We start from the raw sequence: 15,376 nt of genomic DNA on the forward strand, positions 1-15,376 counted from the left end.
TTACATACGAGGCTGCACTCCACACAAATACCTTTGTAAAATAGTATCCAACCATTAGAATTTATATTCGGCATGAACAAATTTTCTTTTTCAGAACGCTTTTCTTGCTATTGACAGTCTTCAGTCAGGTTTGCGTCTGCATCAGGAAATGCCTTACAATTTAAAATCTGGTTTCGAAAACTGTTCGAAATATATATTATTCTTTCGTGATTCTTAAGCAAGGTGTTGGCGATGATTACATTATGCTCTGTGGGACATTCTATCAGGTGGCTTCCACTTTCATCCCTTCCCCCTAGCCTTTGTGTTCTTACTGTTTCGTGTACCTGCTACCATATCACATTTTAAATTTTTGTCTCGCTTAACTATCTGAATAATTTCTTTTGTCGAACATTGTTTCAATGTGTTAGGAGATAGTGAACAATCGTGAATGGTAGTCATGAAATCTGTTCGTGGTGAAATGAGAAAACATGAATAATGAAATATGTGAAAGAGTACATTGTACAGAATATGAAAAATTGGTATGTCTTCACCCAACTTCGTCTTTCCTTCATGTAAGTGTAAGATATAGTTAATCAAACGCACCGCGCGTTTCGGTGGGTCCCACCCCGTACCTCAGTGGCTGTCCGTCATTGGCTACCGCTAACGTCTGCCGCTTCCAGATGGGAACGCCAATTCCGCGAGCCGCCGCGTCAACGCGGAAAACGCTTGCCGCTGCCGTTGCCGCACGCCGCGCTACCGCGCTCTAGTGGGATCCGGCCTTGACTGGTTGGCAGGACCGGGATCATGAGCGTGCTGCCACATGATGGGATGTGTTGAGACGATGAGCTGCTCATTTGTGGATGCAGAAGCAACACGGCCTCAATACAGAGTATGTATGATGATGCACAGCAGTCGACATAGTGTTGATGAGTTGCTAAGAACTTGTCAGATGAGGAGGCACACGGCCTGAGTGTGCGTCAGCTGTACAGTTATCTTCTTGCTGCATTTTCTGAATTGTTAATGTAACAGGTAGGCGCGGAGATGCCAGGGTGAAAGATCTTGGGATGCAGAGGCCCATGTGGAAGTACAGGGGCACAGTGTGGTGAGTGAATAGCGACAAAGATGGCGCCGCACGGTAAAACAGTAAATGAGGACGGCTCCAATAAATGTGACTATAAAAGTGTTAACAATTGTAATATGTACGACAAAAAAGTGATTAAAGGTATTCGGTGTAAAGGCTGTCACAGCTGGTTCCACGAAAAGTGCGCTAAATTAAGCATAAAATTTGTAAACGAGGACTACATATGGACTTGTTTCACGTGTGTTAGTCATGCTGTGAAAAACAAATTTAGAAACACCATCATGGAAAAAGACGAAAAAATTAGAGTACTTCAAAGTGATTTACTTACTCTAAACAACAAATACGCTACTCTGAAGAATAAGTGTACAGGTGGTGCAAAGGTACATCTTCAATTAAAGGAACCAAGTGTAAACAAACCAGACTCCTTCTCGGTAAGAAAAGACGATTTCTCGTTTAAGGAAGATTATGGACACAAAGAAACATCGAAAGAAGTCTTCTCAGCGTCGTGTAAAAACGATTCTACGAAGAAGATACAACAGAAGAAGACGGTGAAAATATTCGGTGACAGTCACGGCCGCAACATTCGGGAACTCTTGACAAACATTGTAAATAACGATGTTCATATCTCAGGCATTATAAAGCCTGGTGCCAGTTTTGACAATGTAGTTAAAAGTGTTAACGAAGATTGCTCAAAACTCACAAAAAAAGACGGTGTGGTGATAATAGGAGGTGCAAACAATGTTTACAGAAATGAAGCCACGGCTACCCGCATCTCGTGGTCGTGCGGTAGCGTTCTCGCTTCCCACGCCCGGGTTCCCGGGTTCGATTCCTGGCGGGGTCAGGGATTTTCTCTGCCTCGTGATGGCTGGGTGTTGTGTGATGTCCTTAGGTTAGTTAGGTTTAAGTAGTTCTAAGTTCTAGGGGACTGATGACCATAGATGTTTAGTCCCATAGTGCTCAGAGCCATTTGAACCATTTGAAGCCACGGCCTTTATTAAGAAGCTGATCACAGTGCTGCGGTTCCTGCATTTTACAAACGTAATTGTAACAACACTCCCACAAAGGTATGATCTTCCGGACTGGTCGTGTGTTAACAAAGAAATTCGACGAACGAATTATAAGTTAAAACGTTTTTGTGCCAAATTTGTAAATGTAAAGCTCATAGATATTGATACTTACAAAAGAAACTGTTTTACACGCCATGGAATCCATCACAACAAGCATGGTAGGAAAAGATTAGCTAAGAGCATTAACGATGTACTTGAACAGATATCTCATGATAACGAAAACAGACTTGTAATTGCAATGGAAGCCCCTTCACAGAGAAACTAATGCGGCGGACGAATTCCTATGGAAGTAGGTCCGGAAGAACTAACAAAGCGAGGGACCGTAAATTTGCAATAAAAACTCACATAGGTGTAAACTTTGCCGACAGTTTAATAGATACTGTAAATTCTTTAGTCAGTAAAAATAGGTTCATAATAATTCACTTAAACATAGGTGGTGTGTTGGGAGAAATGATGAACAAACTATATGACTTAGAAACACTCTTAGGGCAAATTAACTCTGTAAAAGTCATATGTGTGAATGAACATTGGCTTAAATGGGACAATATCAAGCTACTAAATTCACTCTCAGGATACAAGTTAGCATCGAGTTTTTGCAGAAAACAGGGGTATGAGGGATCATGTATATTAGTTGAACAGACACAAAACTTCGAAGCCAAAACTACTTTCGATTGTTTAAATGAGGAACAGGTATTCAAAAGCTGTTGCATTGAGCTGTCTGAATACGGTTTACTAATCATAAGCATATATCATGTCCCGGAATATTGGGCTACTAGGGCATTTCTACAGAAATCTGAAACTCTGCTAAGTAGGTTGCAGGTAAGGAAACCATATGAAAAAATTGTAATTTGTTCTGATTTTAATATAGATATAAGAGACGAAAACAGATTTGTTACCACCCTGAAGGACTGGTTGGCTACAAATGGCTTAACACTGAATTTTACTGAGTACACTGGGGTAACAGCCACTTCTGCCACAAGCATTGATAAAATAGTGAGCAGCAAAAATTATGGGAGTACAGAAAAACATGTATTAGACTTTTTATGTCATTGCCATACGTAGACAAAACATATAGGCCCACAGTGAAATTGGTCAGAGATTTCAGCCAGCCAAATATAAACACATTTATATTGAAATTAAAGGCAACCTACTGGACCTTCAGCAACCAGTGTTCAGTAATCAATAATTACAACACTTTCATATCTGAATTCAAGAACATTTTCAACGAATGCTTTCCCCTTGTATCAACACGTGATAAATACAATAAAAGTAAGACGTGGATTACGGAAGGTATCAGGATCTCTAGTATTAGAAAGAGGGAAGGCCATCGCTGCAGCTAGGCACAGGGACGTCAGAGTCGGAAAAGATCGGACGAAGTTGGTTGGGCTTGGCCATTACCTAGAAGAAAGTGCACGGAGGCTGATTCTGTGGTGCATGGTGGGCAGCATTGTCATCAACAATGGAAATAGGTTGTGAATGTTTGATAAAATTTTCTTGATGTGAATGTTCATTAGCAACTCTACTAATCAGAAATAAACTGTTGACACTCGAAGTCCAGGTTTGAGGATGGTTCAGATGAAACTGTGTATGTCTCATGTCCATGTTAGAAATCCAGGCAGCTGGTACCATCTAGGATGGATCGAAAGAATTTGCACATGGTGTGGAAGATGTGCATGGCGAATGAAAGTGAATCCGTGCTGCCATAATGGTGAAATCCATTGGTGTCATAAGTAGAACCACATTAACACAGCTCCCTGCCGCCTTTGGATAAGCAGCTGCCAGCAGCAAGTCGTATATTCTTAGCTCACTTATTTGTTACATAGTTTAATTCTTTATTTCTTTGCGTGTTTTTGGGTACTTGAATTCATAAATTTCGGACGTATTATAGTATTTGAGAGTTGTAGCATCGCGTTTTAGTACCTGAATAGTGTATAATCGCGTAGTCTCCTTCCGCCGCCGAGCAGTGCGTCAGCAGTGCGCAAGTAGCAGCATTACTGCATTTACTAGGCAATCTTGTATTTTAATAACCATTTAAATTTTGTGTCGAATTTTTTGTGCTCTCTGTAGATTAGTTCAGACGTTCTTTGCACAACAGTTTTTAGCATGGATAGGGACTGCAACTGCTGTGTTCGGATGCGGGCTGAGTTGGCATCCCTTCGCTCCCAGCTTCAGGCAGTGTTGGCTTCGGTCACACTGCTTGAGGCTGTTGCCAATGGGCATCACTGTGGGAGTCTGGATGGGGGTTTGCTGGGGACTATGGCTGTGGCTGCCCGGGATACTGGCCACATTGAGGCTGACGCCTCACCCGTGGTAGAGTGGGAGGTCATCTCAAGGTGTGGCAGGGGGCGAAAGACATTCCGGAAGGCCTCTCCAGTTTGTCTGACGAACCGGTTTCAGGCTCTGTCACCGGCCTGACATGGCTGCTTGTCCTGTTCCAGAGGTTGCCCCTCAGTCTGCAAGATCCGGGCGGTCACAGAGGGTGGGCTTACTGCTAGTTGGGAGCTCCAACGTCAGATGCGTAATGGGGCCCCTTAGGGATATGGCAGCAAGAGAGGGGAAGAAAACCAATGTGCACTCCGTGTGCATACTGGGGGGAGTCATTCCAGATGTGGAGAGGGTCCTTCCGGATGCCATGAAGGGTACAGGGTGCACCCATCTGCCGGTGGTCGCTCATGTCAGCACCAATGATGTGTGTCGCTATGGATTGGAGGAAATCCTCTCTGGCTTCCGGCAGCTATCTGATTTGGTGAAGACTGCCAGTCTCGCTAGCAGAGCTCACCATCTGCAGCATCGTCGACAGGACTGACTGCGGACCTTTGGTACAGAGCCGAGTGGAGGGTCTGAATCAGAGGCTGAGACGGTTCTGCGACTATGTGGGCTGCAGATTCCTCGACTTGCGCCATAGGGTGGTGGGGTTTCGGGTTCTGCTGGATAGGTCAGGAGTTCAGGAGTCCACTACACGCAGCAGGCGGCTACACGGGTAGCAGGCGTTGTGTGTCGTGGACTGGTCGGTTTTTTAGATTAGATGGCTTCGGGCAAGTACAGAAAGGGCAAGAGCCTCAAAGAGTGCGGCGGAAAGTCAGGACATGCGGGGACCAAGCAGCAATCGGTATTGTAATTGTAAACTGTCGAAGCTGCATTGGTAAAGTACCGGAACTTCAAGCGCTGATAGAAAGCACCGAAGCTCAAATCGTTATAGTTACGGAATGCTGGCTGACGCCAGAGATAAATTCTGCCGAAATTTTTACAAAGGCACAGACAGTGTTTAGAAAGGATAGGTTGCATGCAACCGGTGGTGGCGTGTTTGTCGCTGTTAGTAGTAGTTTATCCTGTAGTGAAGTAGAAATGAATAGTTCCTATGAATTATTATGGATGGAGGTTACACTCAACAACCGAGCTAGGTTAATAATTGGCTCCTTTTACCGACCTCCCGACTCAGCAGAATTAGTGGCAGAACAACTGAGAGAAAATATGGAATACATTTCCAATAATTTTCTCAGCATGTTATAGTCTTAGGTGGAGATTTCATAGTAAACAGAGGCTGCCTTCAGTACACTGTACTTCTTATTAAGAATTCTTGCGTGTGTGTAGTGGCTATGGACCACAACAATAACATTTTTTCTGAGTTTGCAAAATGTTATTGTTGTGGTCCATAGCCACTACACACACACAAGAATCAGAAGCACAGTGTACTGAAGGCAGCCTCATGGCTACTATGAAACGAAAACAAATTGAAGGCTTTAAATCACCGAATACGAAAATGATACGATGGAGTGATAAACTTGTTGCAAGTGGCCTGGAAGTGAACTAAGGTGTGTTACCAGAAGTCACAGCTGACTTTACACAAGCCAGAGTCACGAAAAGTGGCAATGCTGTGAAGACTGCCTACTATCAGTGAAGAGGGTACTGTATTTGGGGAAGTACGAATTGTGATAGATTTGACTTCAGTTGTTGTAAAATGTTCAACGTCTGGTAAAATATTTTCTCCAGACATCAAAAGACCACTGATCTGACTGTTTACTGATTTGTTATTATAGAAACAATATCAAAAGATAGTGTGCGGGACACAGAATAAACTGCATAGATGTAACATGTAAGTAAAAAAAGCTGTGTGTTACTTCTACACAGTGGCGCAAAAAGAATGCATGAGCCCCATACTACTATGATTAGATTTATTTTGATCATACATAAAATGTATTTACATCAATATAACCTGTAAGTAACCTGGTTTTTTTCAAAATAACGTCGGAAAGATGGCGTCTTTCTTCGTGCACAAACATTAAAAGTCGGTCTTTAAGGTTCTGCATAACTTTTTTCAAAGTGTCCTTAGAAACAGCAGCAATTTCCTCACATATGCAACTGTCAGATCGCTAAGTGAATGAGGTTTGTGGCAGTAAGTTTGCATTTCAAATAGCTCCACAAGAAGAAGTCATGAACTGACAGATCTGGCGAGCGTGCAGACCAGTGGAAATCGCTGAAACGTGTAAAGAAAATGTTTCTCAAACAAGTGCCATGGATGCATTAGCTGTGTGGGGTGTGGCTCCATCTTCTTGGAACCACATTTCTGCCTTGTTGATCCCCAAAGCCTCAAGTAGTCGTCGCAAAAAAATTACATAACGTCCAGAGTTTACTGTTACACTAGCACCACATTCTCAATAAATAAATAAATAAATAAATAAACAAGGCCCAGTAATTTCCACATTGAAAACTCCACACCATGTGGTCACTTTAGCTCTGTACAGTAGTTTACAGTGTAATTCTTTTGTGTTGTCTGCTGACACTTTTTCTTATTTACAAAACCGGCCAAGTGAAAGTGAACTTCATTGCTTTTCATTAACAAAATATTATCTGTAGCAAGAACCTCAAGCAGTCTTTCACAAAACACCCTCCGTCTGTCAAAATCACGTTCGTGAAGCTTCTGTACAATCATATTTTAGTAAGGATGCAATTGTAACTCACGGTTGAGGATGCAGTGTAGTGAGTGACGAGACATCGAAACTTTTTAGCACGCTTCTTAGTGGAGCAGCGAGGACTTTGATGTAAAGATGCTCTTACTCTGTCGACGTCGTCTGTAATTCGCGCTGTACGAGGATGACCAGTCAACTTTTTCGTCATAACTGTTCCAGTTGTGAGAAAAGAGAACCAAACGACGTATTGTGTTGCGATTAGATACTGAACCATTATGCTCAACATTGTACTCTGTACGGAAAAACAATTGAATCGTGATAAGCGACCCATTAGTTTTGAAATAACGTTCAACAGTCACAACACGTTGCTGAACAGTCCATGTCATTTTTACTGATACTGGAAACTCTAACCGACAACCGTGATCAGGGCTGATTGACTACTCCACCCATGGAATTATTCTACCTCCGTGGCTCCACCCACTTCTACTACGTAACTCAAATCCATGCACACTTCATTTAGTTTCTAGAAAACAACAAAAACGGTTATTGGAGTAATGCCTATTGCAGCTGTCGAAACTGAATCATACGAAACAATTTAATTGACCATACCTTCCAACCAACAACTAAGTTTTCAGTCACTAAAAAAGCTTAAGATATTATGCCCCTGACGTTTTGGAAATGTTACAAACTGTGATGCAGGCCTTTGTTACATTTTCCGTCGTCACAAAATTATCGGACTGTCGTGTGCTTAGAAGAACTTAAATGAAATGAGCTTTATTACATAAGTAAAAAAATGCATCACTATACAAAAAACAGAGCACAGTTACAGAACACAATATGTAAAAATATTTACACCGATCTTCATTATTTTTTCTATATATGTGGGAACATTTGTACTCTGAGCATACAGCTGGCACGATTCCGAAACGAAACTTAGCAACTATGGCTTACAAAGCCATACACGAACTGTCTATCTTTCAAAACAATGGCAGAATGACTTACCAAAACATGACACGTAATAGTAAGGCGCGACACCTCAAGGAACGTGCCAACAAAGAAGGCGACGAATGCGGGTGATGATTGTGTTGAGTCCAGACAAAAGTGTAAAAACAATGTTGAAAAGTGTTCAGCTTGCAATGTAATCGATGTATATTGCGATAGTTTGTGCTTGTCGTCCTATATTATATATAAAAAAACAGAAAGAAGCAACAAAAGCAAAGAATCAAGAAAAAGACGTGACGAGAATTACACATGTGGAACATCTACGTAATAGTACGATGATTCTAGCGAAATACTCTGTCTGAGGCTCGGATTCCTGCCACTGTAAGAAACATGCAGCTAAAGGTATAACGTTCGATATGTAAAATTATGTATTATTAAATATGTGTTAATGCAGATACGAAATGTAAAGTATGGTTCTGCAAAAAACGTAGCAGAGATGATCTTGATCAAAAGCTAACCGAGGAGGACTGTTGTGCAAGCAAAATTATTGTACTGTTACTACATGCAGTAAGGGTTTTAAAACACGAGTGTAACAATTCAAACAGCAGAACGCGAAGATGCATGTGAATCACACAGTGAACTGCACCTAGATACTACTAATTTTAGTACGAAAAATTCAAGTTATAGCGCGTGCAACAAGTACCGGAGAGTAGGCGGAAATGAGGACATACCAACTGTGTGCGGAACTAATTACCATTTTCTCTGTAGCAAAGTTAATCCGTCGCCGAAAACAGACGAAAACACAATAACAAAGTGGACATGTAGTCACTGCAACACCCGAACCACTAAAAACAAAGGCGAAGTTCTAAGCGAAATAAATGATGAAAGCGCTTCAGAGAATGTTATTGATTCACAGATATGTGATTCGTCTGTTGCTGTTCCCCAAGAATACTCTAAAACCGCGTCGAAATATGCCACACCACAGCAAAAACAATTCGTAATCGCTTTCAGAAGCTCCACATCCTAGTTGATAGCCACGAACTCGGGATCGCTTCACGTGTTAATGAAGAATCAACAGTGAAATCCATTCGTTTCGTCAAGCATGGGTCATCGCTCTCTGAGATAACCACAAATGTCAACACTGAAGAAATTATAAAATTGTCTTCGAACGATTTTGTAGCCCTGTTTGGCGACTCAGATTATTTATAAAAGAATGAAACATCCACAACTTGACGTGAATTAGAGAAGCGCCTGGCTCATGTGTCGCACACAAACATTGTCTTTGTGGACATTCCACATTGCTATGATTTGCCATGTTGGTCATGTGTAAACAAGGAGATTAGTGCTGTTAACGAACGTTTTTCGAATATATGCAAACAGTTCAAAAATGTCTGCGTTGTTGATATTAATGGCTTTTGGCGCAGATTCTATCCTACACATAGACAGAAAAAGTAAATACTTTTATTCAGATGTTAGCAAAGGAAACCTAGGACAATTGAGTTTCAAAAACGACAACTGATGACACATACAATGCTTTTTCTAGTACTTTTATGTCCCTATTTGAGATGTGTTTTCCAAAAAATATTACAAAAGTCAATGTCATGCCAATTAACAATAGCCAGCAGAAATCACCTGCTATCAGAGTATCTAGTCAAGTTCTAAAACAGTTCAGTCAAAAAAAGACAGCAAAGATAAACACTTTGGAGGCTATGTTAAGAGATATAAGAACATTTACAGGAAGGTGATTAAAAACGCTAAAAAAATGCGCAACGGCAAAGTAATTTTAGGGTCAGTAAACATATAAAAATGGTTAGCAGAGTAATTTAAGGGTGGTTTCTGATTGGAACAATTTATTAATACATTAAGCAAGCTGCATGAATTACACACATAAAGCTCAATACACGGAATGTTGCCCATCCCATAGTAACACAAAAGATATTCACACACCAGGGAGGAATAGATTCTAAAATTCCACACACCCACTAGAATTATGCCTGCAAAAAAGATACACAGACACACACAACAAAAAACTACTTTCTCAGTCCAAAATCTTGCAGTAGCAAATGATGGCGTGCCTTCATCAGAGATTTTGTCACCTTATATGCCAGAATTTGGTCTGAAGGTATGTGCTCCACAGTAATTTGTGCTAACTTTATTTTTTCCCTTATGAAGTGGTGTCTTGTATCTATATGTTTGGTTCGTCTCTTATAGCCACTAGTCTTAGGCAGGTCAATTGCTGCCTTGTTGTGACATAATACTTTGACAGGGTCTTTTTTGAGGTTTGGTGACATTTCATTGGATAGCTTTTGAAGCCACAGAGCCTTCTGACATGATGAGGCCAGAGCCATACATTCTGCCTCAGTTGTAGATAAGATCACTGTTGGCTGTTTCTTACACTGCCAAGATATCACTGCTCCTTGTGATTTAAACAGATATCCAGTTATTGACTTTCTGTCTTCAGAATCTCCAGCCGAGTCTGCATCATGGTAACCTACTATGTGGCAGTCCTCTGATTTGGAAAACAAAAGTTTCATATCCTTAGTACCTTTTAGATATCTGAAGATTCTTTTGACCGCTTGCCACTGCAGTATGCCTGGATTATTACAAAAACGGATTCCTATCGTAAAAACTAGGTCCGGCCTTATTGTAAGAGGTCCATGACTAAGGAATTTATTGCTAGCACACTCGAGCAGATGTAATTTCGATGGATTGCTCATGCGCTGCCTGCGATATGTAAACTATAAGAGAATCTCAGACCAAAGAGCAATGTTGGCTGCAGTAGGAACTGTGTGGCAGTAGGAGTAAGTAGTAGCTAGCAGTCTGGTGTATCGAGTTGGCTGGGCCAGTCATGGGGAGCGATGGCGGTGCCTGAGCGATGTAGTATAAGGTAAAAGCAGCCTCGTGCATATGTACTATTGTTATATCAAGTCCCATGTAAAAAATATTTTAATAATAATCTTTCTTATAAAAAATTTACTTTTGTCAATCATTCATCTCAATTTAAAGAATTTACTAATTTCTCCAATCCATGGTCATCCCAGTTATTGCAAAGAAAAAATCAGTTGTTCCTTTTTATATATGACAAATCTATCGGACAGCATTGCACAGGGCTGTGCCAGAAAAATTTCTTATAGGACCAGATATATATGCGTTATCTGGCGACTTCATTGAGGTAAGATTTTTCAATTTATTAAGAATAATCTTTCAGGGTCATGATGCAGCACTGCTGACGTCCAAAATTTACCAGTTTAAATTCACAGTCAATTATTGAAAGGTTATATATGAGTCACAATTTTTGGTGGGAAGTTACGCTGAATGTGAATGATATATAATTATATTTTTACTGTGGGGAGATTACACTTGTCGACAACTGGCCAGGATCGTATTTTTTTTTTGTGAATTTCTGAGAAGTAGTCAGTTATATATCTGCTCTTATTTACTGAATGTTAAATGTAGTTCGCATCTGGAGCAACACATTTATTAATTTGTTACTCTTTCTTTCACAGATCATCGGCAATTTATTGCTATTTGTTGTTATTGTATTTGTTCAATTTTGCTTCGTCTTTGATTTTGTGCCTACCTTAGAGTTGTGAAAATGCCGCGAAAAACTACTAACAGTACATTGCGATGTGTTATGAGTGACAAAGCCGACTTGAAAAATTTAACTGATAATACTAGCGACACTCAGTGCCATAACGATAATCCTCCAATTATAGATAATTAGTGCGTGCCGACCACAAGTAATGATTTTATTTCAAATGATGAACAGACAAGTTCAATTATGTCCACACTTATTTAACACTTGATGACGTGGCACGCTCCGTTACAATGAATGCTGCCCAGTTTGATACACCTGATTTGCAAAATTTGCACGGTAAACAGATAAATGTTTCTAACGAAAAGAACAATGTAGTCAAAATACATCAGATTTATTTGATTCCGATGTAGTGACCAACAGTGCTCATCCGATTGGCAAACCTTTTCATGAATCAGACAATGACGAAATAGTTACACAAGATGCGACACATGCAGATACATCATCAAAGAAATAAACTGATAAATCAAGGTTACATAATTTTCGCATGTGTTCAATGCGTTGCTGTCGTATTTTTTTTTTTTTTTTTTTTTGCAGAGAAACTTTCAAGATTTATTGTTTAACTATCTGACCGTATCCAAGATGGCTTTGGTTGGACAATCACTGTTTAATTTTGAAAAGTTGGCCAGTATGACAAACTACAACGACTGGAAATTCACGATGGAAATGTGCCTGAAACATGAGGGACTATGGGACACAATTGCTGGCACTGACGAAGATGAGAAGAATGTACAGAAAGCATTATCGAAATTATGTTTATCTGTAAATTCATTTGTGTATCCAAAACATCGTGGAGCAATGACTGCTAAAAAAGCATGGCCAAATTTACAATCTGCATTTGAAGATAAGAGTTTATCTAGTTATATTGGGCTGTTACAATGCATAATGAATGTACGATTGGTTTCTGAGAAAAACATGGAGGCATATTTGTCGAAAATTATGTCACTTGCTCAACAAATTCGAAGCATTGGTAAGAAAATGGACGATGATTTCGTAGCTGCAATTATGCTAAGTGGACTTTCGGCAGATTTCCAACCCTTGATGATGCCAATTGAGAATTCGGGTGTCAAGATTACTAGTGATTTAGTAAGTTAGCGATTAATTCAAGAATCGACGAAACGTCAGTTTGCATCCACAAATGAGACCACAGATTCGGCGCTGACAGCTAGTAACCAGGACAGTAAACACCAGAAGACGAATATCCAACGTGATGTGCGAAATATCAAGCCTTTTAAGTGTTATAAATGTCAGAAACCTGATCACAAGGCGAATGAGTGTACAACAAAGAAGATACCAAATAAATTTTCAAATTCTGCGAATGCAGTGAGAACTGAAAACGAAACTGTGTTAATGGCTCTAACTGCATCTTCCCATCATAGTGATGCCTGGTATGTGGATTCCGGCTGTTCACGACACATGACGAATCAAAGAGACTCGTTCAACACTTTCCAATTGACCACAGCTGCTAAAGTGACAGTAGCAGATAATAGCAACCTTCAGGTTATTCGAGAAGGTGATGTTCATCTTCGAGTTACTTGTGACGACAAGAATAAACAGATAACTGCTAATGATGTTGCTTACAACCTACTGTCAGTCAGTCAGATGACAAGACGTGGATTGTGTGTATTGTTTGACAATGTGTAGTGCGGTGTATACAATAAAAGTGATGTAATTGTTTCTGGAACACCAGTAGCAACTGCAACTCAAAGAAATGGTATTATCGGTTAGATTACGCGAATGTTGTAGAAATTGACAGTTATGAATTGTGGCATCGAATATTGGGACATTTGAATCGTGTAAGTATGCATTTATTAAAAGAAAAAATGGATGATGGACTGAACTGGACGAATGTCAATTTAGATCCGTGTATTCACTGCATAAAAGGTAATCAGTCTCGACAACCGTTTCCTAAAACATCAAGTAGAAGAGCAAAAGATCTACTTGACATTGTGCATTCTGATGTTTGTGGATCAATGTGCATGTCTTCATGGGGAGGATCACGATATCTTCTCACTTTTACGGATGATCTGTAAAGAAAATCTTTTGGTTATATGCTAAAATCAACAACAGAAGTCTGTGACACATTCATCGAATTCAAAGCATGAGTAGAAAATGAAACTAGTCGAAAAATCAAAATACAGACAATGGAAAAGAGTTCGTCAATCGGCACATGAAGTTATTTTTAAAGACGAATGGAATTCAACATGAAACCACAACTCCTTACACGCCAGAACAGAATGGTGTTGCAGAACGCTTAAATCGGGCAATCATTGAAAAAGCAAGATCAATGTTAACAGATGCAGTTGTAAGTAGACAATTTTGGGCTGAAGCTGTAAACACAGCAATTTATTTAAAGAATCGATCTCCAACAAAAGCTGTTAAGAATGTCATTCCTGAGGAATTATGGAGTGGTCATCGGATAAATCTGAGTCATTTACGAATCTTTGGATGTCGAGCATTTGTACATATACCAAAAGAAAAAAAGGACGAAATTAGAAGACAAATCTAAGGATCTTATCTTTCATGGATTTTGCGAAGATTCTAATGCATATCGTCTGATTGATCCAAATTCACCAAAGACAATTGTGAAAGCCCGTGATGTGCAATTCATTGAAAACTCAAAGTGCACTTGTGGAAACAGTATTCCAAACAGTAACCCAATTGACGATAATCGTATAGACAGTCGCCAACTAACGCCAGCACCTAACATCACTGAAGAGGCAAATGACCTGACACAACATGCTGAAGTTGACAGAAATTCAGTTTATCTTGAATTAGTACAAAGTGACACGAAGAAAACAGTAAATAGCAACGTATATAGTCACACGGAAGTTACACAGCCAGAAATGTAACCAGAAATTAGAAAATCATCACGTGAAAGAAAACCAAATACTAAATATTTTAATGATGATTTTGCTTATCTTGCTTGTATTTCTGAACCAAATTCGTATGAAGAAGCAATGAATTGTGACGACTGTGGAAAATGGAAGGAAGCCTTAGATAATGAATATAAATCATTACTTGAAAATGAAACATGGATTTTGACTGGTTTACCACCAGGCAGGAAGGTAATTAATTCGAAATGGGTGTTCAAGGTGAAAGAAACGTCAAATGGTGAAATTGAACGTTATATGGCTCGTTTTGCAGCGAAAGGTTATTCCCAAATACCAGGAATAGACTTCGATGAAACGTTATCGCCTGTTGTTCGTCATTCTTCACTTCGCAACCTATTAGCTTTATCAGCTGAATTTGATCTTGACATTGAACATATGGATGTCCAAACTGCATTCCTATATGGTGACATCGATGAGGAAGTTTATATTCGTCAACCTGGTGGCTACGGGAAGGAGGGGGAGGGGATGAAGGTTTGCAAACTGAAGAAGGCAATTTATGGTCTAAAACAGGCGTCACGCATTTGGAATACGAAATTAGATATGACATTACACAAAATGATCCTAAAGAAGTCAGAATATGATTCTTGCATTTACTTCAGAATTGAGAAACAAAATATACTCATTACAGCTGTTTCTGTAGACGACTTGATCATTTTCTCTAATATAAGTAATAGGTGGAAGAAAGAACTGAAGAAAGGATTAATGAGTCAGTTTAAGATGAGAGATCTTGGTGAACTTAGTTGGTGTCTTGGCATGAGAATAAAACGAAACAGGAAACAAGGGACGATTAGTATTGATTAAAGCAAATATGCACCAAACATACTCAAGAAATTTGGTATGGAACATTGTAATCCGGTTGCATAGCCATTTGAACCTGGTTCGAAGCTGCAAAAATGTGAAAAAAATTGACA

The sequence above is a fragment of the Schistocerca americana genome, chromosome 3 (assembly GCF_021461395.2).
Source record: "Schistocerca americana isolate TAMUIC-IGC-003095 chromosome 3, iqSchAmer2.1, whole genome shotgun sequence".
Taxonomy (NCBI): Eukaryota; Metazoa; Arthropoda; class Insecta; order Orthoptera; family Acrididae; genus Schistocerca; species Schistocerca americana.